The sequence below is a fragment of the Triticum aestivum genome, chromosome 7B (assembly GCF_018294505.1).
Source record: "Triticum aestivum cultivar Chinese Spring chromosome 7B, IWGSC CS RefSeq v2.1, whole genome shotgun sequence".
In the NCBI taxonomy this organism is placed as follows: Eukaryota; Viridiplantae; Streptophyta; class Magnoliopsida; order Poales; family Poaceae; genus Triticum; species Triticum aestivum.
The window spans coordinates 523,798,041-523,815,006 of NC_057813.1; the positions used below are offsets into that span (position 1 = coordinate 523,798,041).

At 52.9% G+C, this 16,966-nt stretch overlaps 1 pseudogene; it reads right to left on the reverse strand.

Annotated features, from left to right (window-relative positions):
• Nucleotides 1-9,142: 9,142 nt before the first annotated feature.
• Nucleotides 9,143-12,350, reverse strand: LOC123163181 (50S ribosomal protein L18-like; annotated as a pseudogene).
• Between the last annotated feature and the right edge of the window lie 4,616 nt (nucleotides 12,351-16,966).

A 16,966-nucleotide genomic window follows, 5' to 3' on the forward strand; every position in this document is an offset into this window, starting at 1 on the left:
AGCCCTTGAGGCAATCTACCACACCACAAACTAGAGTAGGGTATTACACCACAATGGTGGCCCAAACTAGTATAAACCTGGTGTCCCTTGTGTTGTTCTTCGTGTAGTTTAGATCCTTGCGAGGCGACGAGACGTGAGTAGGTGGGAGGTGTGATCTCCGCGCGCACCCCAGAGTTCAAACCTTGAGGGTCTGCCGGAACCCGAAATCCGACATTTGGCGCGCCAGGTAGGGGTGCGCCGGAGGTTTCCCTTCCACCGACCCGCTCTCCGCCAACACCGTGCTTCGCCCTCATGATGGGCAACGCCGCCGCCCGCTCCGGTTGCCAGCGCCAGCATGGGGGCCAGGGGGCTCCGAGCCTTGGCCCCCGCCTTGCGGCAGGTGTAGTGGTCGAACAAGTTCAAGCCGGAGATGCCACCGCGCTACAACGGCACGACCGATCCGCTGGCTTTCCTGCTGGCGTACGAGGAGGCCGTCCTCAAGGCCGGGGGCGACGACAGGGTCATGGCTAACTGGTTTCCCATGGCCCTCACCGGCGTCCCGCGCATGTGGCTGCTCCACCTGCCAACGGCTTCCGTGGCCTCTTAGGGGGAGCTGCGCGGCCTCTTCCTCGCCCAGTACGGTGCACCGGCGCCCCCGGTTGTTGCAGCTCTCCTAGGAGGCTCGCAGGCACCACCTTCAGGCCGCCACATCAAGCCATTCGCCCGCTAGATCGGCGCCGCTTCCGTGCAGCATGGGGCTCCTCCGGGTTGGGCGGCGCCTAAGGCCGATTTGGCCTTCAGCTCGGATGATCACCCCTACAACTGAGCCTGCTCGGGCGCGCTCCCAATGCTGTGCACCCCCACAATCTGCCAAGTGGCCGTCACCAAGACCCTCATCGATAGCGGTGCTGGCCTCAGCATGCTCTCGGGGGAAGCCTTCAGCCTCCTCCACGTACCGCCGGAGCGGCTTCAGGCCAGCAGGCCCTTCTTGGGCGTCGGAGGCGGTTCCACCGGCTCCCTGGGGCAGATCCGCCTTCCGGTGACCTTCGGCACCTACGACAACTTCCGCACGGAGCTAATCGACTTCGACATCACCCCCATCGGCCTCCCATACAACGCCATCCTCGGCTACCCGGCACTAGCCCGATTCATGGCCGCAACTCACCCAGCGTACAACCTCATGAAGATGCCCGGGATTAGCAGCGTCCTCACTGTGTCCGGAGACACCGGGGATGCATTGCAAGCGCTCAAGCTAGCCTTCAAGACTGCAGCGGTGGTGCAGCCCGCCGTCTCAGCCGTCCCCGAGCCCAAAAGGGCTGCGCCGGCCAAGAAGAAGCAGCTGTTCAGCCAAGACAAGGCGGAAACCAAGTAGGTATTGGTCGACGAGAGTGAGCCATCGGGGCTACCTTCACGATTGGCACCAAACTCGAGCCTGAGCAAGAGAAGGCCCTGGTCAGTTTCCTGCGCGCGAACAGGAAGGTGTTTGCGTGGGAACCTAATCAGCTAGCGGGAGTCCCGAGGGATGTAATTCAGCACCATCTCAACGTGTGTCCCAACGTGCGCCATGTGAAGCAGAAGGCACGGCGGCAGTCCATGGAGAAGCAGGCCTTCGTCGTCCAAGAGACCCACAAGTTAGAAGCAGCAGGGGTCATCCGCGAGGTTCGCTACCCAGATTGGCTGGCCAACCCTGTCGTCGTGCCAAAGAAGGGGGGAAAGGAACACATGTGTGTCGACTTCACCAACCTCAACAAAGCCTGCCCGCAGGATCCACTCCCACTTCCTCGCATCGACCAGATCGTTGACTACACCGCCGAGTGTGACCTACTGTGCTTCCTGGATGCCTTCTCGGGCTATCATCAGATCAAAATGGCAGTGGAGGACTTGGAGAAGATGGCCTTCCTAACCCCATGTGGAGTATATTGCTACACCTGCATGCCGTTTGGGTTGCGGAATGCAGGCACAACCTTCTAGCGGTTGATGCACATCACTCTGGGGCGAAAGCTTGGGAGCAACACTGAAGCTTACGTGGATGAAATTGTGGTGAAGTCTCGGGAGGCGAAGACCCTGATACAGGACCTGGAGGAAACCTTCGCGAGCCTCAGCGAAGTGGACCTATGGCTCAACCCGGAGAAGTGTGTGTTTGGAGTCCCCTCGGGCAAGCTCCTAGGCTTCCTCGTATCACACAGAGGCTTTGAGGCTAACCCAGAGAAGGTCAAGGCAGTCGAGGACATGAGCCCGCCAAAGACCCTCAGGGAAATGCAAAAGCCCACTGGGTGTGTAACCGCTTTAGGGCGTTTCATCTCCAAGCTGGGAGAGCGGGCGCTGCCTTTCTTCAAGCTTATTAAGAGGAAAGGCCCCTTCGAATGGACTGAAGAGGCCGACAAAGCATTCCAAGACCTCAAGAGGTACCTTACCAGCCCCCCCCCCCGGTGATGGTGGTCCCTCGCCCTCGGGAGCCCCTGGTGCTCTACCTTGTAGCCACCCCTTATTCCACCAGCGCAGCCCTGGTAGCAGTCCGAAAGGAGCGTCAGGCCTCGGCCACCGTCGCACTCCCGACCAAGGCAGAACAGGGCCCGGAAGGCCTCGCAGAGGCCACGACCGCAGCGGAGAAAGATCAGCCCCGCCAAGAGAGCGCACCATGAGTAGAGGAGGCTCCTTCAGGCGACCAAGGACTGAGGGCCGCGCCGCCCCAGGAGGTGCCCCGGCCTCCGGAGGGCGGGGGCCGTGCCGGCACCCTCAATCTCATCGAGCATCCGGTGTACTTCGTCAGTACAGTGCTACGGGACGCAAGGGCACGGTACCCAATGCCTCAGAAGCTACGCCTCGCACTGTTGGTAGCCTCACGCAAGATGCGGCACTACTTTCAGGGCCATCCCATCAATGTCGTCTCAGCCTATGCCCTGGAAAGGGTGCTCAGGAGCCCCAATTCAGTGGGAAGGGTTGCCGAATGGAACATCAAACTGTAAGCATTCCAGCTAGAATTCAGCACTACCAGGGCCATTAAGGGGGCTGCGCTCGCGGATTTCATGGCAGAATGGATAGAGGCGCCAGGGCTCAAACTGGGCAAGGACCGGTCACTCTCCCCGGGGAGTGAAGCGCCAGATGGTTGGGTGATGTACTTCGACAGAGCATTCGCGCGGCAGGGCGCAGGGGCTGGTGCAGTGCTCATATCCCCCACTCAAGACAAGCTTTACTATGCCGTGCAGCTCTATTTCCAGCATGGGGAGAAGGTCTCCAACAATATAGCAGAATATGAGGGTCTAATAGCGGGCTTGAGGGAAGCCATCGCCTTGGGAGTAAAGCGAATCACCATCAAGGGTGACTCGCAACTCCTCGTCAACTTCTCCAACAAAGTGTACGAGCCAAAGGATGAGCATATGGAAGCGTACCTCGCTGAGGTCCGCAAGATGGAGAAACAATTTTGGGGGCTGGAGTTGCAGCATGTGCCTCGCGGTACCAATCAGGAGGCTGACGACATCGCCAAGAGAGCATCCAGGCGGCTACCTCAGGAGCCTAGCGTCTTCGAGGAGCGGCTCTTCAAACCCTCGGTGACGCCGATGTTATCAAGCACGGCGCAGCCTAGGGAGGAACTCCCTCAGCCACCTGCCTCAGGTGCCCCGGCAAGCGGCCCGGCCTCGGGGGCACGCCTCCTTCTGGCGTTGGAGCCTCAAGAAGAATGCTGGATGGCAGAATTCAAGGTCTACTTGGCGCGAGGGACTCTGCCGGAGAAGGAGGAGGACGCGGAGCGCGTGGCACGGCAAGCCACGACCTACAACATCAAGGATGGGGAATTCTATCGAAGGCGGCCGAACGACGTGTCCCTGCGTTGCATTCCCAGAGAGCAAGGGAAGGAGCTGCTGGCAGACATACACGGCGGAGACTGTGGGCACCACTCATCCTCGCGGACCCTTGTTGACAAGGCATTTCGCAGCGGGTTCTACTGGCCCACAACGCTCAACGATGCCGTTGAGCTGGTGAAGGCTTGTGAGGCCTACCAGTTCCACGCCAAGCAGATCCACCAGCCGGTGGGGGGGACTGCAGACCATACCCCTCTCATGGCCATTGACAGTTTGGGGGCTAGACATTCTGGGCCCGTTCCCTCGGGCGCCAGGGGGCTACCGCTACCTCTACGTCACCGTGGACAAGTTCACCAAGTGGGCCGATGTAGAAGCCGTCCGCACCATACCCGCGGGCTCAGCAGTCAAGTTCATCAAGGGCCTCGTGAGCCGATTTGGGGTACCTAACCACATGATCACCGACAACGGTTCGCAGTTCACCAGCAATCTCTTCAAAACATACTGTGCTACCCTCGGAACGCAGATATGCTACGCCTCGGTGGCGCACCCCCGGAGCAACGGCCAGGCTAAGCGGTCCAACGCGGAGGTCCTGAGGGGCCTCAAAACCAGAACCTTCAAGAAGAAGCTAGAAGCCTGCGGCAGGGGCTGGTACGACGAGCTCCAATCCGTGTTGTGGTCCATCCGGACGACCGCAACCAAGCCGACTGGCGAGACCCCGTTCTTTCTGGTTTGCGGAGCTGAAGCCGTTCTCCCGACATCGTTCCGCACGGGTCCTGGCGTTCGACGAGGCGCAGCAGGACGCCATGCGGGGGACGAATCTCGTGCTGGGGAAGGAGCATCGCCGAGAAGCCGCACTACGAGCAGCAAGGTACCAACAAGCACTGCGGAGATACCACTGCGGCAACATCCTCCCCAGGACTCTTGAGGCAGGGCACCTCATGCTTAGACGGGTTCTCTCAAGGGAGGGACTGCATAAGCTCTCTCCCATGTGGGAGGGCCCATTCAAGGTTGTTCATGTTTCCAGGCCCGGCTCCACGCGCTTGGAGACCCAGGAGGGGGTGCCCGTCCAAAACGCGTGGAACATTCAACATCTCCGAAGATTTTACCCCTGAAAAAGGCCCGGTGCCTGTGAAGAAGGCGAATGCCTGTGAAGTAGCCGCGTTTTGGAAAAGGCCCGGTGCCTGTGAAGAAGGCGAATGCCTGTGAAGTAGCCGCGTTTTGGCAACGGCCCGGTGCCTGTGAAGAAGGCGAATGCCTGTGAAGTAGCCGTGTTTTGGAAAAGGCCCGGTGCCTGTGAAGAAGGCGAATGCCTGTGAAGTAGCCACGTCTTGGAAAAGGCCCAATGCCTGTGAAGAAGGTGAATTCCTGTGAAGTTGCTGCGTTTGGGAAAAGGCCCGGTGCCTGTGAGGAAGGCAAACACCTGTGAAGCTTGCCGCCCATGACACTCTCACGTAATAATGAGTGGGGCTGTACACGCCCTGGAGTCTTCGGAGTGCCGCCCTCGGGCCTCGGGGGCTATCGCCCATGCCCAGTGGCAGCACTTAGCTCCGCGCCGGTGAGAAGACATCGAAGACTAGATTAGGTGCCGGATGCGGCTTCTTTCATTTGCTTTCCGCAGTTGGCTTGTTTGTTTCTATTTGAAGTTTTACTGAAGCCGTTACTGTTTCGAGCTCGCGAGCCTTCGTCCATTTCACTTATTTGTTTCGTTTTCTCTCGCGCAAAGTCTCACGAGGGAGGAACATGGGCACCCTCGCGAGTTTTTTCTGCCCCGGTGATTTGGAACTTCCCTATCCGAGTCCGCTGCGGGAGCACCCCTCCCAGTCCGTGCCCCACGGGCATCGCGACACAATCACGGGACTTGGGTTGGTCGTCCCCGCTACCAAGGCTGGAGACAACCGTTATTGACTAACCCATGCAGGACACAAGGCGGACGAGGAGGCCCTAGCCTCAGGAGGCGAGGACCGCAATGAGCTTCCCCCCCAAGTTAAGTAATTTCCACGCATAAACACGTGGAACGAAAACTAGCGCAGAAACAGTAGAAACAGCGTGCCAATTAAACAGCAACAGTTCAACACGCCCCCGTGGGGCACCAGACTATATTCTTTTTGCGCAGGAAAGAAAGAAAAGCAAAATGGGCAAGACTTGCCCTGCATCAACTCTCGGAAAGGGCTCGTACTGCCTCCGGAGCTCAGCTGGATTCCGCCTCCTACTTCACCGAGGAATGGTGTCGGGCCGACCCGCTGCCCTCTCCCAAGCGAGCGCGACGACGAGGGGGCTGGTCGCGACCACCGCTGGAGGAGCTACCGTCCGATGGGGAGTCACCAAAGCTTGGTGGGCCTCGGGCGCCGCTGCCCGCGCGCCTCCCACCACCTTCATCCCGACCAATGCCGGGGCTGGGCGCACGGCCGCGGTCATCGTCTTCGGGGCAGCATCCGGCGCGGCGACCGTCTTCCCCGAACACCCTCGCGTAGAGGATGGCATCGCCGTCGAACTTAAAGTGTAGAGTGCACCATCGGCTCAGGCCGTGCGCGCGGGCAAATGTTTGCCAGCCGCGGGTCAGGGCCGCCTCCCCGGCGGTGGAGACCTCCAGAGTAGCCCAGGAGGCCCTGCTGCAGCAACCATCTGCCTGAAGCCAAAGGCCGTCCAGGGCACCAGCCGGAAGTTCACCTACAAAGAAGCAGGGGAGCTGGAGCCATGTGCCGGTCGGGTCCGCCGACCACACGACGAACTCCGGCAGCACCTCCGCTGAGCGGGAACGCAGCCTTGGGGGTCGCGCAGCCCCAGCGTACCTCTCGTTGGCAGCCGAGCGCCCACCGCCGTGCAGAGGGCTACTTCCATGGCCACGAGAAGCCGCAGCGGGGGCCGTAGGGTGCTTGCGAGGGCGGCCCCTACCACGCTTGGCCGGAGGAGAGCCAAGCCCTTCCTGGCGAGCCTTTCCTTTCTCCGCGGCCGAGAACCTCTTCGGCGGGGCCATGGGGATGACGAGCGCCCAAGAAGAAGAAGGGGAGTAGCAGGAAGGGATGGACGGGAAGGGCTCGCGCCATTCCATACATATAGCCGGGGGAGGCCAACTGCCGGCCTCCACGATCACAGGTAATCATGACCCGTTTTGCATGCAGGGACTTGTCAATTCGTGCAGTTGCCGAGGCGTTGTGGGGAAGTAGGGACGCCCACGTCCAATCAACCGCCACGCGGCACCCAAGGCTGCAGGCTGTTGGGGCCCGCAGCGCTTCGCACTTGCCCCTTCGCTTCTCTCCTAGGCCAAGTCCAGGCGCGCCTTGGGCCCGGGCGCTACTATCGGCGTTCTGGGAACGGGGGTACCCAGACTTTCCTGCCTGCGGCCTACGGTGTGGCTCAGGGAGTGGCCCAGTATGACCCATCTTCATCAACTCATGCTCAAGACCCTCACAAGGGGCCAAGCCTCGTGGGGCGGACGACAGAAAGCTTCCTCGGGCACAGCCTTGTTAGGCTGGCTCGCGAGGAGGCGGAGAGATCAAGGCAGGGTACCTCATGAGGTGCCCATGACGCAAGCCATGACGACCGAAGCCAGGCGGGCGCCGACCTGCGCAGAGTCCTTGTTTCCTCCTTGGTGCAAAGGGGGTAAGCGCAGGCAAGAGTATCAAGCAAAGGCAACCATTTCTGTGCAACAAGACCAAGACCAGCAGAATGGCAGGATGGAGGTCATCGTGGAGCCTAAGCCGGCGTCACCGTCAGAGTCTTTGGCAGGCGAGGACCAACTTTAGCTAGGATAAGTGTACTAGATGTTCCCCTTCAAAATGGGCAATTGTTGGCGCCCTTTCCGCTCAATATTTGGGGAGAGGACCAAGGCCTCGCTCTATAAATAGGGCTAGCCCCCACAGAAGAAAGGGATCCGGATTCAATCATTCCCAAGAGGCATCACCTCCACAAAAACTCCTCCCCTCGTGAGGCAGTTCTTTCTTTGTATTGTCCATCACCAGCCCTTGAGGCAATCTACCACACCACAAATTAGAGTAGGGTATTACACCACAATGGTCGTCCGAACTAGTATAAACCTCGTGTCCCTTGTGTTGTTCTTCGTGTAGTTCAGATCCTTGCGAGGCGATGAGACGTGAGTAGGTGGGAGGTGTGATCTCCGCGCGCACCCCAGAGTTCGAACCTTGAGGGTCTGCCGAAACCCGAAATCCGACAGTATCCACTATAACCCAGATCGCATTATTGCCCCATCGGGTCTTAGGTAGTCCCGTGATGAAGTCCATACAGACATCTTCCCATTTCCATGGTGACACGGGCAGCGGTTGGAGAAGTCCGCCTGGCTTCTGATATTCTTCCTTTACCTTATTGCTTATGTCACAACAGGCCACAAAATAAGCAATGTGTTTCTTCATTCCATCCCACCAGAATATTTGTCGAAGGTCTTCGTACATTTTTGTACCTCCAGGTACGAGGATTCGTGGGCTTCTGACAGAATCTTCTGCTTCAGATCTAATTGATTAGGCACACAAATCCTTCCCCTGAATCGGAGGGTACCGCACCGATCCTTCGAGAAATCAGAAGGCTTGATCCGGTTCTGTAAATCGGCATCGCCTGGCAGTTCTTCAGGGAATACATCAGGAAATTCGCTAACCACCGGAATTAATACCATTTCAGCTATAGCTGTAAAGGCCATCTCCTTGGAGGGTATGCTCCTACGAGCAATAAATTTTGTAGTTTGTCCCTCCTGGCTGGTCAAGTTGACTTCTCGGGTTGCACAATTTATGCACACTTGGTACAGAGTCAGCCAATCTATTATTATATAGTTAAGACAAGAGACAAATAAGCCATCACGTTCGTCCACATGTGCTAATATTATTTGCACCGTCTGATTAGAAAATTAGTGGCTAAGATTAAAAGTTTTTACGTAACATGCTAATACGTATATGTAACAACATATTGAACCATCACAATGTCACGTGTATGTATGTATTAAAAAAAGAGGCTATAGGCTGGCGATTGTCATGACCACGTACAGGACCGTCTAGAAAATAGAATTAGGAATCGTTCAAATCTCTATGTATTAGAAAAGGAAAAGAGAAACCCATCAAAAAAAGGAAGGATAAAAGTAATGGATGTATTAGAAAATACTAGCAAAAGGGCCCGTGCGTTGCAACGGGAGAAAAAAAATCATAATCAACAAAGGCCATGACAAAATTTTAGAGGCTTTTTATGTGACATATCGCCATAAGCACTAATTACTTCATTATTATTATTATTATTATTATTATTATTATTATTATTATTATTATTATATACACACACGTATATCTCCTAAAAGAAACACGATCTTGAGGTTTAGCATCCAAGGGCAGTAAACAATTTGCGAGAACAATAACAACGAGTTCCCCAAGAGAAAAGGAAAATTCAAGAAGATTCTCTGATGCAAAGGGTGCTACGCTATGGATAACTGAGCATCTGAACAAAACTTAACCGCATGATACACTAAGCAGTCACGATCAAACATTAATTCACACGCAAAAAAAGTCGCACCGTGATCCATAAAACAGGCATGAGTACCAAATTTGGTATTTCATTTTTTTCACCTGCAAAAGAAAAACGAATACCAAATTTCGTATCAGAAGCAACCAGGCGCCGGAATATTTCCAGCCCTAATCTCCATTGGATTTCGGAAAGGAGAACAATAACAGGCACAGGCTATTGATTCAAGTGCTACAACAGATTATCAGGCTGAGTCCCTACAACACAGTTCTTTTATTAACGTGGGTCCCGGACAACGTTTGTTTAGCGCCGAATTCATAAACACAAAAGTGGTTGTGAATCAGTCCAAACATCAGAAATACAGCGAAGACTGCGCAAATGCTAAGCCGAGCTCTATGTTTTCACCATCACAACAACTTGACACCAGCTTCTCCGACAGAATCTATAACAGCCGTGACTTTCCCATGGTACTTCTGTTCTCTCTTCATGTGGATGGACACGGCAGGTATCTACTTGAGCAGCACGTGCTCGCCCAACAACTTTCCAATCTTTGCGGCGGCAGAGACGTCGCCGGTCGACTACATGTGCGATCTCAGCAGCTTCTCCTGTGAGCTCGCAGAACACGGGACGGTTGTTGTTGGGGTGTGGATCACCTGGGCGGTCACAAACTTGTTCGAGAAATCCATCCTCAAAAGGTTGGGCTTGAGAAAACTGACAATTCTAGCTGCCCTGTCTGGTGGAGGGATCACCATTGTCGCTGGTTTCTCTGTAGTAAGGTAACAAGTAGCACATATTAGTCAATTGACAATGTGAATAACATTTCAATTACCCAATCATAACCCTGTGCACATAGTGACAAACCAACAATCTATACACCAGTTTTGATTTATCAGCAGTCGATGCTAAAAATCAGGATACAAAAAGCACTGGGGAATACAATATTAATGCAAATGCTAAACAATGCATAAAACAAATTCTTGCTGCTGGCATATAGGGGAGAGGCAGTGCATGAAAAAGTAATGATCTTATTAAGGAAAATGAAATGAATATTGGTTGTACAATCTAAGTAAAGTTGCCTGCTAAGTTTCCCTAAAAATGGTTGCCTGCTAAGTAGATTACATGATACTGAATTAGCTTTGCAACCACACCATTGTGACAAGGAGTTATACCAAGAAACTCCCATAACCTTTTGCTTATACACAATACTCCTAATTTAGCTAATAATAGGTAAAGAATCTTGATCTGCACAGTTGCATCCTAGGTGTGTTTGGTTTGCGCGCAACCCAGAAGATACAAAAAAAAAATTGGCTAGGCAAAATACTCGATATTGTTTTGGTTGTCCATGTTCTGGCCTATGCTGGAAAGGAAAGGAAGTACACTGGGAGTCGCCAAAGGAATAGTTACCTGTGAGAATATACTAATTTGGGCACTGTGACATCGTGAACAGGAAATGATGCGGTTAATTTAGGCCCAAATAGCCTGGGCAATGTAGCTATGTGAGTAGTGTTTTAGTTGGTATGCATTTTTTTACAGATAAAGCAGAAGCAGTGACTCAATTGACATAAAGAAAACTATCAAACAAAGTTGCCAACCTTGATTCAGAATACTTAGCGCCAAACAAACCAACAACAAATTTAGTAGGTTCAGTGAGAGGAAGCTTAATCACACTGTCTTTCAAGTACGATGATCAGACAGTTTGATACCGATCAGCTTCAGCAAGATGATAGGATATCACACCATGAAATTCATATTCCATCCAAATTATCTAGAGTGGCAATATCTAACGACTAAGGAAATTTATGCATTCAGGAGGCAGAAACAGAGCGACTTGTCCGAGAAAGAACTCAAAGTTTTTCAGAGTGCTTCACAACATTGAAGCGGGAACCCGAAGCTGGAAAGGATCGTCACTGAGTGAAGCTAGAACTTCCTATGCCCCAACAATGCTAGGCTCCTATAAACATCGATACCGAATACGGCTCTACATATTTCAGTTTACCAGTACACATGGCATCAAACGATTTCCAGCTCAAGATTTTTCAAATAAAAAATGGAGATCAGGTATGCAGAAACTGGATCTAACGTGCAGAGCTAAATATAACAATTAGTGATACTTAAATTTCGGGCTATATCAAATTAACTGCTGCAGAGCCAAAGATCGAACCCGCCCAGGGAGCGACCTCCCATGCTCCCGCGCCTCCGACCTCGCGCTTACTTCCCCTCGCCGCCGCACCGGGTGCAACCGCCACTCCTCTCCCTCCCTTCCCCAGCCAAGATCCGCTTCCCCCACGGCACGAGAATCAACTTCGCCGCCGTCGACCTTCACAAGCCCGCTAGCCCTCCCCTTCCTATCATCTCTCTCCCTCTTGCATCCCTTCTCCTCTGTACCTCTTCCAGCCACCGGCGCCCATGGGCACAACCGCATCGGCTGATCACCCCCACGCCCGGGGCAAGCGCTGCTGCCGGCGAGCTCCTCCTGCGCGTCTCCCCTTCCTTTTCTTCCAACTTAATTTGAACCAGCCAAATTTAGGACTGCGGGTGCCCGTCGAGCACAGGGGAGCTCGGTCGTGGCGTCGGGGCTGATCTCAAGGTGGTGCCACGGGTGGTCGGTGACAGCGCGGCAGAAGATGTGGCTTGGGCTGGGCCTTGGCTTGATGCCGGGCCGGCTGGGGCGGCAGCCCGGAGCGAGTGCTGCGAGCGAGCGGGACGAGCGTCGTCCTCGTGCAGACGTGGGCTGGGACAGGCAGCGACGGCGCTGCAGGTCGAGCGGGGCGGCGCTGCGGTGGCGACGACGGCGGGGCCCGGTCGGATCCGGGCAGATCTGGCCGGGGTGGATCCATTTATGGCGGATTTGGCGGGGATGCGGCCGGATCTGGCAAGATTGAGGGCCGGTGGCGCCATGGCCCTCCTGGAGGTCCATGTTCGGCGAGAAATAGGGAGAGAGGTGAGAGGAGACTGAGAGGAAGGAGGAGAAGGGAGAGGGGCGAGGCGTCGGAGCGGCCGGAGGTCCGGCGGTGAAGGTCGCCGGCGGCGGGGCGTGGCGGCGGGGTGGGTCGCCGGCAATGCGGCTTGCGGGCGCGAGGGAAGCGAGGGCAGGAGGGAGCTGCGGGCGGCGTTGCGGTTCGGTTCGGGCCCGAGCGGGTTTACATGGTTTTTTCTAAAAGTGAAACGTTTTCTCAGGGTGTCACTAAAACAGGGACTGCGGGTTAATTTCCTGTAAACCGAAGGGCTTTTTTGCAAAACAACCACGACGGACGACCAGAAGCAATCGCTGGTTTATTAGTATATATATAGGGATAGGGATAGGGATAGGGATAAGGATAGGGAAAGATAGTCACGACCACGTACAGGATCATCTAGACGATAGAATTAGAAAACTTACAAATCTTTGTGTATTAGAAAAGGAAAGAGAAACACGTAAAAAAAAGGAAAGAGAAAACGTAATGGATGTAATAGAAAAGGAAAGAGAAACAAGGCCAAAAAAGGAAAGAGAAAACGTAATGAACGCAGTCACTATTCAATGTGGCCGATAATTCACAATTATGATCGCAGCTTTATTCACGTCTTTTATTAGGAAAGTACTGAATTGTAATTGTGTCACAATTGTAATCGCTGATTTGAGCAAATATCCGTGACCCATAAATTGTCTCCCTTCGGCCTCACAGCTCCACGAGGCAAACCCGCGACCCACCAGAATAGATGGCACTGCCGGTGTCGGCCTCACGGTGGAAGCTATCCATGTCCACGAGATTGAGGGAGAACCTCATCGGTGTTCCAGACAAGATGCCGCTGAGTCGACGGACACAACAAAAGGACAACAAATACCACAAGGTAATGCTGCGGATGAAGGTTATCATCATCATTAAGAAGAGCAGAATATCCGATAAAACTGGTGACCCCGACGCACTACACCCTCAGCGACAACATCCTGCCAGAAGCTGACATCGGCGTCATCACCGAACCCCGTCTGTGCGTTCCTTCTTCCTGAACGCCTGGGCTGCTACCAGCGTGCCACTCGACACCGATGAGACTGCGTCCAGCAAACTCTGTGCTATCATCGTCGTCGAAACAGAGAAGCTCCTGCCACCCCAAAGCCGGCAAAGATGGGATTACTGGTGCCACCAGCTCGGACTGGAATCGTTTCCACAAACACAACAGTGTGCACCAGAAGCACCATCCTGGCGAGAGCAGCGCGACCGCGACAGAGGATGGGAGCAAAAGCACTCACAGGAGGCAATGGGTGAGAGAGGGGCCATCCGTCGTGCAGCTGATGCATAGCGAGATGGCTGTGGCGGGCGTGCCGTGAACCACAACTGGTGTGGCATTGGATGTGTCAGTGCAGGGTGGAGTTGGAGGACAGTGTGGTATACGGGAACCGCGGGTAGCCGAGTACCAACTGCAGCGGCTTGGCTGCGTCTCAAAGTGTAAAAAGTTCGGGGCCAGCAAGGCTCACGCGCGCCAGGATGGAAAGCATCTATCACAACCACGACATGTTCAGTGCGCCGGCTTCGATGGGAGTGGGCTTCTGGAGAATCACAAGGTGCTAATTAAGGAGCCTCAATGCGTAGTATTGCAGCGCACCAGACGCGATTAAGTTTTCTATGAGTCAGGTTCATTTAGTCTTTTCTTCTAGGTATTCTTTGTGCAAAAATGTCAAAATAAAGTGGATGAGCTACGAGGTAAAACCATAACAGTAGTATATTTTCAACTCTCAAGCCGTTTGAAAAAAAGAGTCACATATATCTTCTGTGTGCACGTAAATTTCCAAGAAAATTGACGAGATTTGTGCGACATTTAGCATGATGAATATGTACACTTTCGAACAATCCATTTGGTACTATCAATCTTTTTTGTAAATTTAAATAATAAACTTTCCTTCCGTAAATAGCTTCAACATGGAGACTCTAATAGGCAGAGCTATATTTTGCGACAGCCTAGACAATTTGGACGTGATAGGAGAGAAACCGCGCAAGAAATAGGATGATAAGTTGACGGATTAGAAGGAAGGATGTCCAAAAAATATATGGTGAAAACGCATGAATACCAGCGGTGGTTGACCAATTCAAAGGTTCGAGTAAAATGAATGCAGACCAGACCTAAATAGTCTATGCCATTTGTGCTACCGTCATTACATATCATACGATTACGAGCTCGAAAATGCCGTGAGAAACAAGCAACACAAAATCAAATGACAAAAACCCTAGAATGCCTACGGGTCAGTGCTGCGGATAAATATTATAAGTACACTACTATGCATAGATTGCACATAATAGTTAGAAGTGATTTGCATATAATCAGACAGTTAGTTTGTTCATGAAATTATTTGTTTTGTCAATTTAATGAGATGGTAGTTGAATGCATAGCACGATAGAAATCAGTGAAGTTTTTTTAAAAGAGAAATATGGTACCACCGAGCTCCACATCGGTATCGGTCTACCTAATCATATATCAATGACACAGGGGGGTTGGGGTTTGAATTTGATGAATCAAGCAAAATAAGATCGTGCAATTGGATTTGATACATTAATTGAAGGTGATAATGGTGGACAAAAAACTAAAAGAAAATGACCCAAGAATACAACTATATTTGTTTCATAGTGGGAATGGCAGATGAAACAATGCCACTTAAGGAGAATATCATAACCTCATGGCTAAATAGGCTTGGAGAAGAGCAACCAAATGAAAAAAATACAATCTACATGTATTTAAGTAATACTACATCGAGGTAGCCCTCGATGCATACATTAATAGCTATAAATATGCATTTTCTTTTCAAACTATCATACTTAATTAACAACTTTGAACTATTATAACATATTCTAAGACCCATCATTGTTTAACTAATTTTAATGCTACATAACTAATGAAAGTTTGATGATGTAATATGTTGGTTTCACTACATATAGAAAAGAAAATACCAAAATGACAACAAATGGTTTTATAAATTACATAATAAAATAAAGTTCTAGCCGCGCAAATGCGCGGGTGGACCCGCTAGTTCATTCCCAAGATAACATCCAACTTATTAGACTCAATAAGTATCAAAGAGGTTGGAAAACGGACTTCGTTGATACTGATTTCCAAATTGCGGTAGACTAGATTGCTTCTTGTCGAGGGTTGGGTGCGACATATGCCAAATGATGGCTTATCATGGTGGAAGCGAGTAGAACGTCGCCGGTGGCTGGAAACGGGATGAGGTGAAGACATGCACGCCGGCGAATCTTACCCAGCTTCAGGGCTCTCCGAGGAGATAACACCCCTACCGCTGCTCTGCGGGGGCTCCGCATGATCACTATAGCAAAGTGAATACAAGGTTGCTTCTAGAGCTGTTTCCTGGAGGTAGGAGAGGGAAAGGCTAGCTCCCTCCTTCCTATATGATCGGGTCTAATGCTAAAGAAGCTATCTCCCTTGCATGGGTGCCCCGGGGGGCTTATATAGGCCTGCCCCCCAGGGATACAATGGTAATCCGGCTGGGCGCGGGTCCCAGCCGTCTGTCTCTCAAGCCGCCGTCTTCTCCGCCGACTGGTGGGCCCCGCCGACAGGCCTGGTACTGTAGCCGTGCTTCCAATGACGCGGGCTTGGTCATGGGGTCATGGCAACAGTGTCGCCGCCTGGCGGATGGTCACTGTCGCCACTCCCCGTCTTGTCTGGTTAATGGCATGCGGGGCCCGTGGGAGGGGCCGGCCGACTCCAGGGGGGCGACTCCCACGGGTCCGTCTTTGTGGCGCTCTCGCCGTCTTCTGTACCCCCGCTGACGGGCGGGTCCCGCCGTCTCTAGTCCATACAGGTAAGCCGTCGTGGGCACAGTGCGCCGCCCACGGGGGCTGAGGTCAGGGCGGGCATGGCAACAGTGCTGCGCCATGATGGAGATCTCCAGCGATACGGTGCACTGTAGCCATGCCAGCCCTTCGTAAGAGGGGCATGAACGACCACGCAGTGACCGTACCCCGCCCTGTCCATCGTGGCGAAGGCAGGGGGTGGTTGGAGTCGCGGGCCGACTCCCATAGTCGGCTTATCTCGAAGTCGCCAGCTAAGAGTCGGCTTATCTCGAAGTCGTCAGCTAAGAGTTGGCTTAGCTCGAAGTCGTCCCCGGGACTCGGCCGTCAGGGGCAGTTGCCGCCGACTCCCAGGAGGCGGCTCTTTATCATGGGGTCTTGAGGGGCGCAGTCTGCCCCGATGTTTTGAAAGGTTCTGGGGCTCGGGTTAGCCTACCCGTGGCGCATTACTCCGACAGCAGTCCTCGAAGCTGGTGAGGCGCCGAGGGTGATATATCAAGGAGTCTCAACAGTTTCTTCCTTCTGGTGGAATCTAGACCTTGCTCGCTGTCTTCCGCCAGGCCGACTAGCTGGAGTCGGACTCGCAGAAAGCTGTCTTGCCTCTTAGAGAGTTTGAATGTCGCAGCGGGATCTAGGCAGCATGCCTGATAAGCTTCCGGGCAGCCGCCCGTTGCGGGTCCGTTGCGTGGCGCCACGTGGCGGGGTTAGTCTGCTGTAACGCCCGGATAATCTTGCTACAGTAATCCCACGCTAATCATGGCACGTCATCCCGATTACTGTTGCTATCCTCGCAGTAATTCGAAACCGTTCAAATTCAAAATTCAAATTGATGAAAACAATAAATATAATTAATAAAATTAAAATGATTTAATAAAATTATTAATTAATTAATTAATTAATTAAGTTAATTAATCCGGTTTAATTAAATTAATTAACTAGTTAAGTTTAATTAAACTGTAATTA